This window comes from Syngnathus scovelli, unplaced genomic scaffold, assembly GCF_024217435.2.
Source record: "Syngnathus scovelli strain Florida unplaced genomic scaffold, RoL_Ssco_1.2 HiC_scaffold_55, whole genome shotgun sequence".
Lineage (NCBI taxonomy): Eukaryota > Metazoa > Chordata > Actinopteri > Syngnathiformes > Syngnathidae > Syngnathus > Syngnathus scovelli.
Window position 1 is genome coordinate 125,001 of NW_026061636.1, and position 12,500 is coordinate 137,500.

The following is a 12,500-nucleotide window of genomic DNA, read 5'->3' on the forward strand; positions in this document are numbered from 1 at the left end:
GACCGCCACCGGCCGACCGCCACCGGCCGTTCGCGGTGTGCGCCGCCGTTCCCCAAGCACCCTCCGGGACGAAGCCGGAGCCGGAGAATAGCAGCGGCCGTGCGTAAAAGCTGCGGCCGGGCCTCGCGGAAGGTCCCCGGGCAGCGAGCTGCCGAGCCCCGGCCTCCAGCTTCCACCAGATAATAGGACCGGGCGCGCGCAAAAGCTGCGGCCGGGCCTGGCGGAAGGTCCTCGGGCATCCAGCGAGATCACACGGCCCCCACCGGAGGCGGCTAGCGCCTCCGTAGAGTAGTGCCGGCCCGTGGAAGCGGCCGCCCGTCAGCCTGCGTTGCCGCTGGTCGAAAAATGCACTAAGTGCCAAACCCCATTCATTTACAACGGCGTGTCCGCCAGAGGGCGCACTTCCCCCGGCGGACCAGCCGGCGGGGCTCGTTAGAGAGTGTATCCGCCTGGCAGTGCCTCCTGGACGGCCTGTATTCCGGACCGCGACCGCTAACTTACGGGAGCCTAAACGGCCCGCGGACCAGCCGGCGGGTCCTCCGTGAAAGCCTATCCGCCTGGCGGTGCCTCCTGGACGGCCTGGATTCCGGACCGCGACCGCTAACTTACGGGACCCTAAACGGCCCGCGGACCAGCCGGCGGCTCCTCCGTGAAAGCCTATCCGCCTGGCGGTGGCTCCGGGCCGGCCTGGATTCCGGACCGCCACCGCTCACTCGCGGGACCCTAATCGGCCCGCGGACCAGCCGGCGGGACCTCCGTGAAAGCCTATCCGCCTGGCGGTGCCTCCTGGACGGCCTGGATTCCGGACCGCGACCGCTAACTTACGGGACCCTAAACGGCCCGCGGACCAGCCGGCGGCTCCTCCGTGAAAGCCTATCCGCCTGGCGGTGGCTCCGGGCCGGCCTGGATTCCGGACCGCCACCGCTCACTCGCGGGACCCTAATCGGCCCGCGGACCAGCCGGCGGGACCTCCGTGAAAGCCTATCCGCCTGGCGGTGCCTCCTGGCCGGCCTGGATTCCGGACCGCCACCGCTCACTCGCGGGACCCTAATCGGCCCGCGGACCAGCCGGCGGATCCTCCGTGAAAGCCTATCCGCCTTCGCCGGTTCCCCGGCCGGCCACGGGTGGCGAGAATCCGGCCTCCTCGCCCGGAGCGCGCTTCGACTTGGGCGAAAAATGCACCAAGTGCCAAACCCCATTCATTTACAACGGCGTGTCCGCCAGAGGGCGCACTTCCTCCGGCCGGCGGGGCTCGTTAGAGACCGCGTCCGCCTTGGCCGGTTCCCCGGCCGGCCACGGGTGGCGAGAATCCGGCCTCCTCGCCCGGAGCGCGCTTCGACTTGGGCGAAAAATGCACCAAGTGCCAAACCCCATTCATTTACAACGGCGTGTCCGCCAGAGGGCGCACTTCCTCCGGCCGGCGGGGCTCGTTAGAGAGCGCGTCCGCCTTGGCCGGTTCCCCGGCCGGCCACGGGTGGCGAGAATCCGGCCTCCTCGCCCGGAGCGCGCTTCGACTTGGGCGAAAAATGCACCAAGTGCCAAACCCCATTCATTTACAACGGCGTGTCCGCCAGAGGGCGCACTTCCTCCGGCCGGCGGGGCTCGTTAGAGACCGCGTCCGCCTTGGCCGGTTCCCCGGCCGGCCACGGGTGGCGAGAATCCGGCCTCCTCGCCCGGAGCGCGCTTCGACTTGGGCGAAAAATGCACCAAGTGCCAAACCCCATTCATTTACAACGGCGTGTCCGCCAGAGGGCGCACTTCCTCCGGCCGGCGGGGCTCGTTAGAGAGCGCGTCCGCCTTGGCCGGTTCCCCGGCCGGCCACGGGTGGCGAGAATCCGGCCTCCTCGCCCGGAGCGCGCTTCGACTTGGGCGAAAAATGCACCAAGTGCCAAACCCCATTCATTTACAACGGCGTGTCCGCCAGAGGGCGCACTTCCTCCGGCCGGCGGGGCTCGTTAGAGAGCGCGTCCGCCTTCGCCGGTTCCCCGGTCGGCCGCGAACGGCGAAAAGCCGGCCTCTTCCCCCGGAGCCCGGTCGGCGAATTATTATTTATTTATTTATTTATTTTTTTTCCAAAGTGCCAACGGCTCTCGCGCCGCGATGCGTCCGCCTTCGCCGGTTCCCCGGTCGGCCACGAAGTATTGCGCATGATTATACGCGATGTTAATATTTATTTAATTATTAAATAAATACATACATGTGTTTATTAATAATATACGCGATGTTAATATTTATTTAATTATTACCTATATTATGAATAAACTAACGGTGATTTTACACGATTTGACTACATACGTGACCGTGATATAGTGCCGAGGGCTCCCGCGCCGTCACGCGTCCGCCTTGGCAGGGGTCGCCCGCGGCAGCGAGCGTTCGGCTCGCGGGGGTCCGCGGGGTGTTATTAGGGAGTGCGGCAGCCGTGCCGAGGCTCCGGCCGGCCGCCGGAAGTCCGGCGGGGGAGCGTCGGAGCTCCGCGAGGCCGGCCGGGGAGCCTCTTAGTCATCGCCCGCGCTCGCGGTGGTCCCGGTCGCTTAAAGTGCCACGGGAGGCGTAGCGATGCCAGTGAGTGTGCGCCAAGTGCGAGAGGCGGTGCATTTACGCGCCGTGTCCGCGAGAGGGAGGCAATTCCCCGTTGCGACCTCCGGGAGATCAGCGGGCCGTTCAAATCGCTTAGCCGGGGTGCCGGGAGCCTCCTCGGGCGTCGAGTTAGGAGGGGGGCGCGCGGAGAACCGGCCGGAGGTCCCCTGGAAGCTCAGCGGGCCGTGGGAAACGCTTGGCCGGGGTGCCGGGAGCCTCGGCCGGCTTAAAAGTGAGGAGGAAAGCGCGCGGAGAACCGGCCGGAGGTCCCCTGGAAACTCAGCGGGACGTGGGAAAAAGCTCAGCCGGGGTGCCGGAAGCCTCGGCCGGCTTAAAACGTGAGGAGGAAAGCACCGGGAGAACCGGCTGGAGGTCTTCTGGAAGCTCAGCGGGCCGTGGAGAAAGCTTAGCCGGGGTGCCGGAAGCCTCGGCCGGCTTAAAATGTGAGGAGGAAACCGGCTGGACGTCTTCTGGAAGATCAGCGGGCCGTGGAAAATGCTAAGCCGAGGTGCTGGTTGTCGAATAAGGCTCCGCCATCTCGTAGAAGGTGCTAATAAAGTTCATATCCGCTCGGCTGGAGGTAATTGGCCAGCGGACCGGCCGCCGGGACCTCCGTGACCGCCTATCCGCCTGGCGGTGCCTCCTGGCCGGCGTGCATTCCGGGCCGCGACCGCTCACTTACGGGACCCTGATTGGCCCGCGGACCGGCCGGCGGGACCTCCGTGACAGCCTACCCGCCTGGCGGTGGCTGCTGGCCGGCGCGGATTCCGGGCCGCGACCGCTAACTTACGGGACCCTAATTGGCCCGCGGACCAGCTGGCGGGACCTCCGTGACAGCCTACCCGCCTGGCGGTGGCTGCTGGCCGGCGCGGATTCCGGGCCGCGACCGCTAACTTACGGGACCCTAATTGGCCCGCGGACCAGCTGGCGGGACCTCCGTGAAAGCCCATCCGCCTGCCGGTGCCTCCTGGCCGGCGTGGATTCCGGGCCGCGACCGCTAACTTACGGGACCATAAATGGCCCGCGGACCAGCTGGCGGGACCTCCGTGACCGCCTATCCGCCTGGCGGTGCCTCCTGGCCGGCCTGGATTCCGGGCCGCGACCGCTCACCTACGGGACCCTAAATGGCCCGCGGACCAGCCGGCGGGACCTCCGTGACAGCCTACCCGCCTCCCGGTGGCTGCTGGCCGGCGCGGATTCCGGGCCGCGACCGCTAACTTACGGGACCCCAATTGGCCCGCGGACCAGCCGGCGGGACCCCCGTGACCGCCTATCCGCCTTGGCCGGTTCCCCGGCCGGCCACGGATGGCGAGAATCCGGCCTCCTCGCCCGGAGCGCTCGTCGGCTTCGGCGAAAAATGCACTAAGTGCCAAACCCCATTCATTTACAATGGCGTGTCCGCCAGAGGGCGCAGTTCCCCCCGCGGACCGGCCGGCGGGACCTCCGTGACAGCCTATCCGCCTGGCGGTGGCTGCGGGCCGGCGCGAATTCCGGGCCGCGACCGCTAACTTACGGGACCCCGATTGGCCCGCGGACCAGCCGGCGGGACCTCCGTGACCGCCTATCCGCCTGCGCTGGTTCCCCGGCCGGCGCGAATTCCGGGCCGCGACCGCTAACTTACGGGACCCCGATTGGCCCGCGGACCAGCCGGCGGGACCTCCGTGACCGCCTATCCGCCTGCGCTGGTTCCCCGGCCGGCGCGAATTCCGGGCCGCGACCGCTAACTTACGGGACCCCGATTGGCCCGCGGACCAGCCGGCGGGACCTCCGTGACCGCCTATCCGCCTGCGCTGGTTCCCCGGCCGGCGCGAATTCCGGGCCGCGACCGCTAACTTACGGGACCCCAATTGGCCCGCGGACCAGCCGGCGGGACCTCCGTGACCGCCTATCCGCCTCCGCTGGTTCCCCCCTCGGCGTGGATTCCGGACCGCGACCGCTAAATTACGGGACCCAAATTGGCCCGCGGACCAGCCGGCGGGACCTCCGTGACCGCCTATCCGCCTTCGCTGGTTCCCCGGTCGGCCACAGATGACGAATATTCGGCCTCTCGCTCTGGAAGTCCTGCCGACTTAGCCGAAAATTTTCTAAGTGCCATCGGCTCTCGCTCGGAAAAGTGTCCGCCTCGTCTGGTTCCCCAGCTCGGCCTCAGAATTCGAAAATTCGGCCTCTCTGAGGTACCAGGGGTAGGCTTTATGTACTTGGTCCCCCCAGTTAGTGTACTCATCACTTTACCCCCCTTTCGCAAAATATAGTCGGCACGTATGTGCAGAACTGTTTATTTTCATTTTAAAAATTTTCTAAGTGCCAGCGGAAGCTGTCACACGAACTGTCCGAGCTACCACGGTGCCCATCCCGGGCAGTGACGGCAAAAGGCCGATGTGTGTTTGATGGAAGTCTGAATAATTTCTAAGTGCCAACGGCTCAACCGCCGTAAAGTGTCCGCCTCGGCTGGTTCTCCCGGTCGGCCCGAACGAGCGAAAATTCGGCCTCTTCCCCTGGAGGTCCGGAACATTTGGCGAATATTTTCAAAGTGCCAACGGCTGTTCCGCCGTAACGTGTCCGACCCGGCTGGTTCCTCCGGTCGGCCCGAACGAGCGAAAATTCGGCCTCTTCCCCTGGAGGTCCGGAACATTTTGGCGAATATTTTCAAAGTGCCAACGGCTGTTGCGCCGTAACGTGTCCGACCCGGCCGGTTCCTCCGGTCGGCCCGAACGAGCGAAAATTCGGCCTCTTCCCCTGGAGGTCCGGAACATTTTGGCGAATATTTTCAAAGTGCCAACGGCCGTTCCGCCGTAAAGTGTCCTACCCGGCTGGTTCCTTCGGTCGGCCCGAACGAGCGAAAATTCGGCCTCTTCCCCTGGAGGTCCGGAACATTTTGGCGAATATTTTCAAAGTGCCAACGGCTGTATCGCCGTAACGTGTCCGACCCGGCTGGTTCCTCCGGTCGGCCCGAACGAGCGAAAATTCGGCCTCTTCCCCTGGAGGTCCGGACGACTTTGGCGAATATTTTCTAAGTGCGAACGGCTGTTGCGCCGTAACGTGTCCGACCCGGCTGGTTCCTCCGGTCGGCCCGAACGAGCGAAAATTCGGCCTCTTCCCCTGGAGGTCCGGAACATTTTGGCGAATATTTTCAAAGTGCCAACGGCTGTTGCGCCGTAACGTGTCCGACCCGGCCGGTTCCTCCGGTCGGCCCGAACGAGCGAAAATTCGGCCTCTTCCCCTGGAGGTCCTGTGAAGTTTAACGAATATTTTCTAAGTGCGAACGGCTCTTCCGCCGTAACGTGTCCGACCCGGCTGGTTCCTCCGGTCGGCCTGAACGAGCGAAAATTCGGCCTCTTCCCCTGGAGGTCCTGTCAAGTTTAACGAATATTTTCTAAGTGCCATCGGCTCTTCCGCCGTAAGGTGTCCGACTCGGCCGGTTCCCCTAGTCGGCCAAATAATGTGACAATTCGGCCTCTCGCTCTGGAAGTCCGGCCAACTTCTGCGAATATTTTCTAAGTGCCATCGGCTCTTCCGCCGTAATGTGTCCGACTCGGCCGGTTCCTCCGGTCGGCCTGAACGAGCGAAAATTCGGCCTCTTCCCCTGGAGGTCCTGTCAAGTTTAACGAATATTTTCTAAGTGCCATCGGCTCTTCCGCCGTAAGGTGTCCGACTCGGCCGGTTCCTCCGGTCGGCCTGAACGAGCGAAAATTCGGCCTCTTCCCCTGGAGGTCCTGTCAAGTTTAACGAATATTTTCTAAGTGCCATCGGCTCTTCCGCCGTAAGGTGTCCGACTCGGCCGGTTCCTCCGGTCGGCCTGAACGAGCGAAAATTCGGCCTCTTCCCCTGGAGGTCCTGTCAAGTTTAACGAATATTTTCTAAGTGCCATCGGCTCTTCCGCCGTAAGGTGTCCGACTCGGCCGGTTCCTCCGGTCGGCCTGAACGAGCGAAAATTCGGCCTCTTCCCCTGGAGGTCCTGTCAAGTTTAACGAATATTTTCTAAGTGCCATCGGCTCTTCCGCCGTAAGGTGTCCGACTCGGCCGGTTCCTCCGGTCGGCCTGAACAAGCGAAAATTCGGCCTCTTCCCCTGGAGGTCCTGTCAAGTTTAACGAATATTTTCTAAGTGCGAACGGCTCTTCCGCCGTAAGGTGTCCGACCCGGCCGGTTCCTCCGGTCGGCCCGAACGAGCGAAAATTCGGCCTCTTCCCCTGGAGGTCCTGTCAAGTTTAACGAATATTTTCTAAGTGCCATCGGCTCTTCCGCCGTAAGGTGTCCGTCTCGGCCGGTTCCTCCGGTCGGCCTGAACGAGCGAAAATTCGGCCTCTTCCCCTGGAGGTCCTGTCAAGTTTAACGAATATTTTCTAAGTGCCATCGGCTCTTCCGCCGTAAGGTGTCCGACTCGGCCGGTTCCTCCGGTCGGCCTGAACAAGCGAAAATTCGGCCTCTTCCCCTGGAGGTCCGTTCAAGTTTAACGAATATTTTCTAAGTGCCATCGGCTCTTCCGCCGTAAGGTGTCCGACTCGGCTGGTTCCCGATGTCGGCCAGAACAAGTGGAAACTCGGCCTCTTCCCCTGGAGGTCAGTTGAAGTTTAACGAATATTTTCAAAGTGCCAACGGCTGCTCCGCCGTAAAGCGTCCGACTCGGCTGGTTCCCGATGTCGGCCAGAACAAGTGAAAATTCGGCCTCTTCCCCTGGAGGTCCGTTCAAGATTAACGAATATTTTCTAAGTGCCAACGGCTGCTCCGCCGTAAAGCGTCCGACTCGGCTGGTTCCCGATGTCGGCCAGAACAAGTGAACATTCGGCCTCTTCCCCTGGAGGTCCGTTCAAGATTAACGAATATCTTCTAAGTGCCAACGGCTCTTGCGCCGAAAAGCGTCCGCCTGGGCTGGTTCCTGATGTCGGCCAGAACAAGTGAAAATTCGGCCTCTTCCCCTGGAGGTCCGTTCAAGATTAACGAATATTTTCTAAGTGCCAACGGCTCTTGCGCCGAAAAGCGTCCGCCTCGGCTGGTTCCCGCGGTCGGACACAAAATGTGTCAATTCGGCCTCTCTGAGGTACCAGGGGTGGGCTTTATGTACTTGGTCCCCCCACTTAGTGTACTCATCACTTTACCCCCCTTTCGCAAAATATAGTCGGCACGTATGTGCAGAACTGTTTATTTTCATTTTAAAAATTGTCTAAGTGCCAGCGGAAGCTGTCACACGAACTGTCCGAGCTACCACGGTGCCCATCCCGGGCAGTGACGGCAAAAGGCCGATGTGTGTTTATGGAAGTCTGAATAATTTCTAAGTGCCAACGGCTGCTCCGCCGTAAAGTGTCCGCCTCGGCTGGTTCCCTTGGTCGGCCAGAACAAGTGAAAATTCGGCCTCTTCCCCTGGAGGTCCGGAACATTTTGGCGAATATTTCCTAAGTGCCAACGGCTGCTCCGCCGTAAAGTGTCCGCCTCGGCCGGTTCACCCGGTCGGCCAGAACAAGTGAAAATTTGGCCTCTTCCCCTGGAGGTCCGGAACATTTTGGCGAATATTTCCTAAGTGCCAACGGCTGCTCCGCCGTAAAGTGTCCGACTCGGCTGGTTCCCGATGTCGGCCAGAACAAGTGAAAATTCGGCCTCTTCCCCTGGAGGTCCGTTCAAGATTAACGAATATTTCCTAAGTGCCAACGGCTGCTCCGCCGTAAAGCGTCCGACTCGGCTGGTTCCCGATGTCGGCCAGAACAAGTGAAAATTCGGCCTCTTCCCCTGGAGGTCCGTTCAAGATTAACGAATATTTCCTAAGTGCCAACGGCTGCTCCGCCGTAAAGCGTCCGACTCGGCTGGTTCCCGATGTCGGCCAGAACAAGTGAAAAATCGGCCTCTTCCCCTGGAAGTCCGGCCGAGTTAAGGCAAATATTTCCTAAGTGCCAACGGCTGCTCAGCCTTAAAGTGTCCGACTCGGCTGGTTCCCGATGTCGGCCAGAACAAGTGAAAATCCGGCCTCTTCCCCTGGAAGTCCGGCCGAGTTAAGGCAAATATTTCCTAAGTGCCAACGGCTGCTCAGCCTTAAAGTGTCCGACTCGGCTGGTTCCCGATGTCGGCCAGAACAAGTGAAAATCCGGCCTCTTCCCCTGGAAGTCCGGCCGAGTTAAGGCAAATATTTCCTAAGTGCCAACGGCTGCTCAGCCTTAAAGTGTCCGACTCGGCTGGTTCCCGATGTCGGCCAGAACAAGTGAAAATCCGGCCTCTTCCCCTGGAAGTCCGGCCGAGTTAAGGCAAATATTTCCTAAGTGCCAACGGCTGCTCAGCCGTAAAGTGTCCGACTCGGCTGGTTCCCGATGTCGGCCAGAACAAGTGAAAATCCGGCCTCTTCCCCTGGAAGTCCGGCCGAGTTAAGGCAAATATTTCCCAAGTGCCAACGGCTGTTCCGCCGTAAAGGGTCCGACTCGGCTGGTTCCCGATGTCGGCCAGAACAAGTGAAAATCCGGCCTCTTCCCCTGGAAGTCCGGCCGAGTTAAGGCAAATATTTCCTAAGTGCCAACGGCTGTTCCGCCGTAAAGGGTCCGACTCGGCTGGTTCCCGATGTCGGCCAGAACAAGTGAAAAATCGGCCTCTTCCCCTGGAAGTCCGGCCGAGTTCGGCGAATAGTTCCTAAGTGCCAACGGCTGCTCCGCCGTAAAGAGTCCGACTGGGCTGGTTCCCGATGTCGGCCAGAACAAGTGAAAATCCGGCCTCTTCCCCTGGAAGTCCGGCCGAGTTAAGGCAAATATTTCCTAAGTGCCAACGGCTGTTCCGCCGTAAAGGGTCCGACTCGGCTGGTTCCCGATGTCGTCCAGAACAAGTGAAAAATTGGCCTCTTCCCCTGGAAGTCCGGCCGAGTTCGGCGAATATTTCCCAAGTGCCAACGGCTGTTCCGCCGTAAAGAGTCCGACTCGGCTGGTTCCCGATGTCGGCCAGAACAAGTGAAAATTCGGCCTCTTCCCCTGGAGGTCCGTTCAAGTTTGGGGAATATTTTCTAAGTGCCAACGGCTGCTCCGCCTTAAAGCGTCCGACTCGGCTGGTTCCCGATGTCGGCCAGAACAAGTGAAAATCCGGCCTCTTCCCCTGGAAGTCCGGCCGAGTTAAGGCAAATATTTCCTAAGTGCCAACGGCTGCTCAGCCTTAAAGGGCCCGACTCGGCTGGTTCCCGATGTCGGCCAGAACAAGTGACAATTCGGCCTCTTCCCCTGGAGGTCTTTTCAAGTTTAACGAATATTTTCTAAGTGCCAACGGCTGCTCCGCCTTAAAGCGTCCGACTCGGCTGGTTCCCGATGTCGGCCAGAACAAGTGACAATTCGGCCTCTTCCCCTGGAGGTCCTTTCAAGTTTAACGAATATTTTCTAAGTGCCAACGGCTGCTCCGCCTTAAAGAGTCCGACTCGGCTGGTTCCCGATGTCGGCCAGAACAGGTGAAAATTCGGCCTCTTCCCCTGGAGGTCCGTTCAAGTTTGGCGAATATTTTCTAAGTGCCAACGGCTGCTCCGCCTTAAAGTGTCCGACTCGGCTGGTTCCCGATGTCGGGCAGAACAAGTGACAATTCGGCCTCTTCCCCTGGAAGTCCGGCCGAGTTTGGCGAATATTTTCTAAGTGCCAACGGCTGCTCCGCCGTAAAGAGTCCGACTCGGCTGGTTCCCGATGTCGGCCAGAAAAAGTGACAATTCGGCCTCTTCCCCTGGAGGTCCTTTGAAGTTTAGCGAATATTTTCTAAGTGCCAACGGCTCTTGCGCCGAAAAGCGTCCGCCTCGGCTGGTTCCCGCGGTCGGCCGTAATAGGCGAAAATTCGGCCTCTTCCCCTGGAGCGACCTCCAAATTTGGGCGAAATTTTTCTAAGTGCCTAAAGGTACCAGGGGTTTGGGTACCAGGGGTGCAGTACGAACTGGTCTTTTGTCAACCCATGTACTTTTTCTAGAGTACATGGGTTGGTCCCCCCACTTAGTGTACTCATCACTTTACCCCCCTTTCGCAAAATATAGTCAGAACGAGCATGGGGGACGCAATTGTTTTCCATGCAAATCAATTGGGCCTGGTCCGAGCGCTGGTAACGGCCGCCAGCAAGCGTCCCCTGCTCGGATAGCAGAACTGAAGAAGGCACGGCACTTCCAGAGAGAGAGAGAAAATTTTCTAAGTGCCACATTTCTCAAAAATTTTCAAAGTGCCACATCTCTCAAAAAATTTCTAAGTGCCACATCTCTCAAAAACTTTCTAAGTGCCACATCTCTGAAAAACTTTCTAAGTGCCACATCTCTGAAAAAACTTTCTAAGTGCCACGTCTCTGAAAAACTTTCTAAGTGCCACAGCACGGCTGTGAAATATTCAAAGTCCTACAGGCATTGGCAGAATGCGCGGACGGCCGTCTGCTCCCGGCGGCCGCCGCGAAGCTACTACCCCCTCCCGGGGACGGCTGTCTGCTCCCGGCAGCCGTCCTTACCCCCCTCCCCCGTTTGCACCGCCTGAAGTTAGACCCGCCTTGGTAGGGCCCCCACCGGCCCCGGCTCGCCGGCGTTGGGTGGACGGTTCCTGCCCACTTGCGGGTCCCGGTCGCTTGGCAACCGACCGGGGAGGACCAGCCGCCTCCTTAAACACAGGCTGGAAGGGAAATCCGATCAAGCTACGGAGGACCGGCCGCCTCCTTAAACACAGGCCGGAAGGGAAATCCGATCAAGCTACGGAGGACCGGTCGCCTCCCTAAACACAGGCCGGGCAAAAATCTGCGAATGGGCCCGTCAAGGGTAGTGGGTCATCCAAGGAGGGAGGTACCGGCCGCCTCCTTAAACACAGGCCGGGCAAAAATCTGCGAATGGCCCGTCAAGGGTAGAAGGTCATCCAAGGAGGGAGGTACCGGCCGCCTCCTTAAACACAGGCCGGGCAAAAATCTGCGAATGGCCCGTCAAGGGTAGAAGGTCATCCAAGGAGGGAGGTACCGGCCGCCTCCTTAAACACAGGCCGGGCAAAAATCTGCGAATGGCCCGTCAAGGGTAGAAGGTCATCCAAGGAGGGAGGTACCGGCCGCCTCCTTAAACACAGGCCGGGCAAAAATCTGCGAATGGCCCGTCAAGGGTAGAAGGTCATCCAAGGAGGGAGGTACCGGCCGCCTCCTTAAACACAGGCCGGGCAAAAATCTGCGAATGGCCGGTCAAGGGTTGTTGGTCATCCAAGGAGGGAGGTACCGGCCGCCTCCTTAAACACAGGCCGGGCAAAAATCTGCGAACGGCCCGTCAAGGGTTCTGTCTCATCCAAGAAAGGGGTACCGGCCGCCTCAGAGGCCGGAGCGAAGGGGGCGAAAGGCTGTCGATGGGGAAGGATCGGGGCCACGGCTAATCTAGCGATGCCCGCGTCGGGCGGTCACTCCGACGAATGAGCGGGGCCGAATCCGGCGCGAGGCGGCCTTCAGGCACGTGGTTCGAGACGACCTCACCCGGCTCTAGCCCGGAGGATCGGAGGCAACGGCCGTCTCCTTAAGCTAAGGCCGGACGAAAATCTGCGGATGCGGTCCATCCAAGGCAGACGGAGGTACCGGCCGCCTCGGTAAACAAAGCCCGGGCAAAAATCTGCGAACGGCCCGTCAAGGGTTCTGTCTCATCCAAGAAAGGGGTACCGGCCGCCTCAGAGGCCGGAGCGAAGGGGGCGAAAGGCTGTCGATGGGGAAGGATCGGGGCCACGGCTAATCTAGCGATGCCCGCGTCGGGCGGTCACTCCGACGAATGAGCGGGGCCGAATCCGGCGCGAGGCGGCCTTCAGGCACGTGGTTCGAGACGACCTCACCCGGCTCTAGCCCGGAGCGAAAAAAACACTCTTATAACCTGACCGACATGCGCCCATGACCCGCCTTGGTAGGGCCCCCACCGGCCCCGGCTACCGCCGGCGTTGGGTGGACGGTTCCTCCCCACTTGCGGGTCGCACTCCAGCGCTACGGCCGCCGCGCGAGCGCGCGC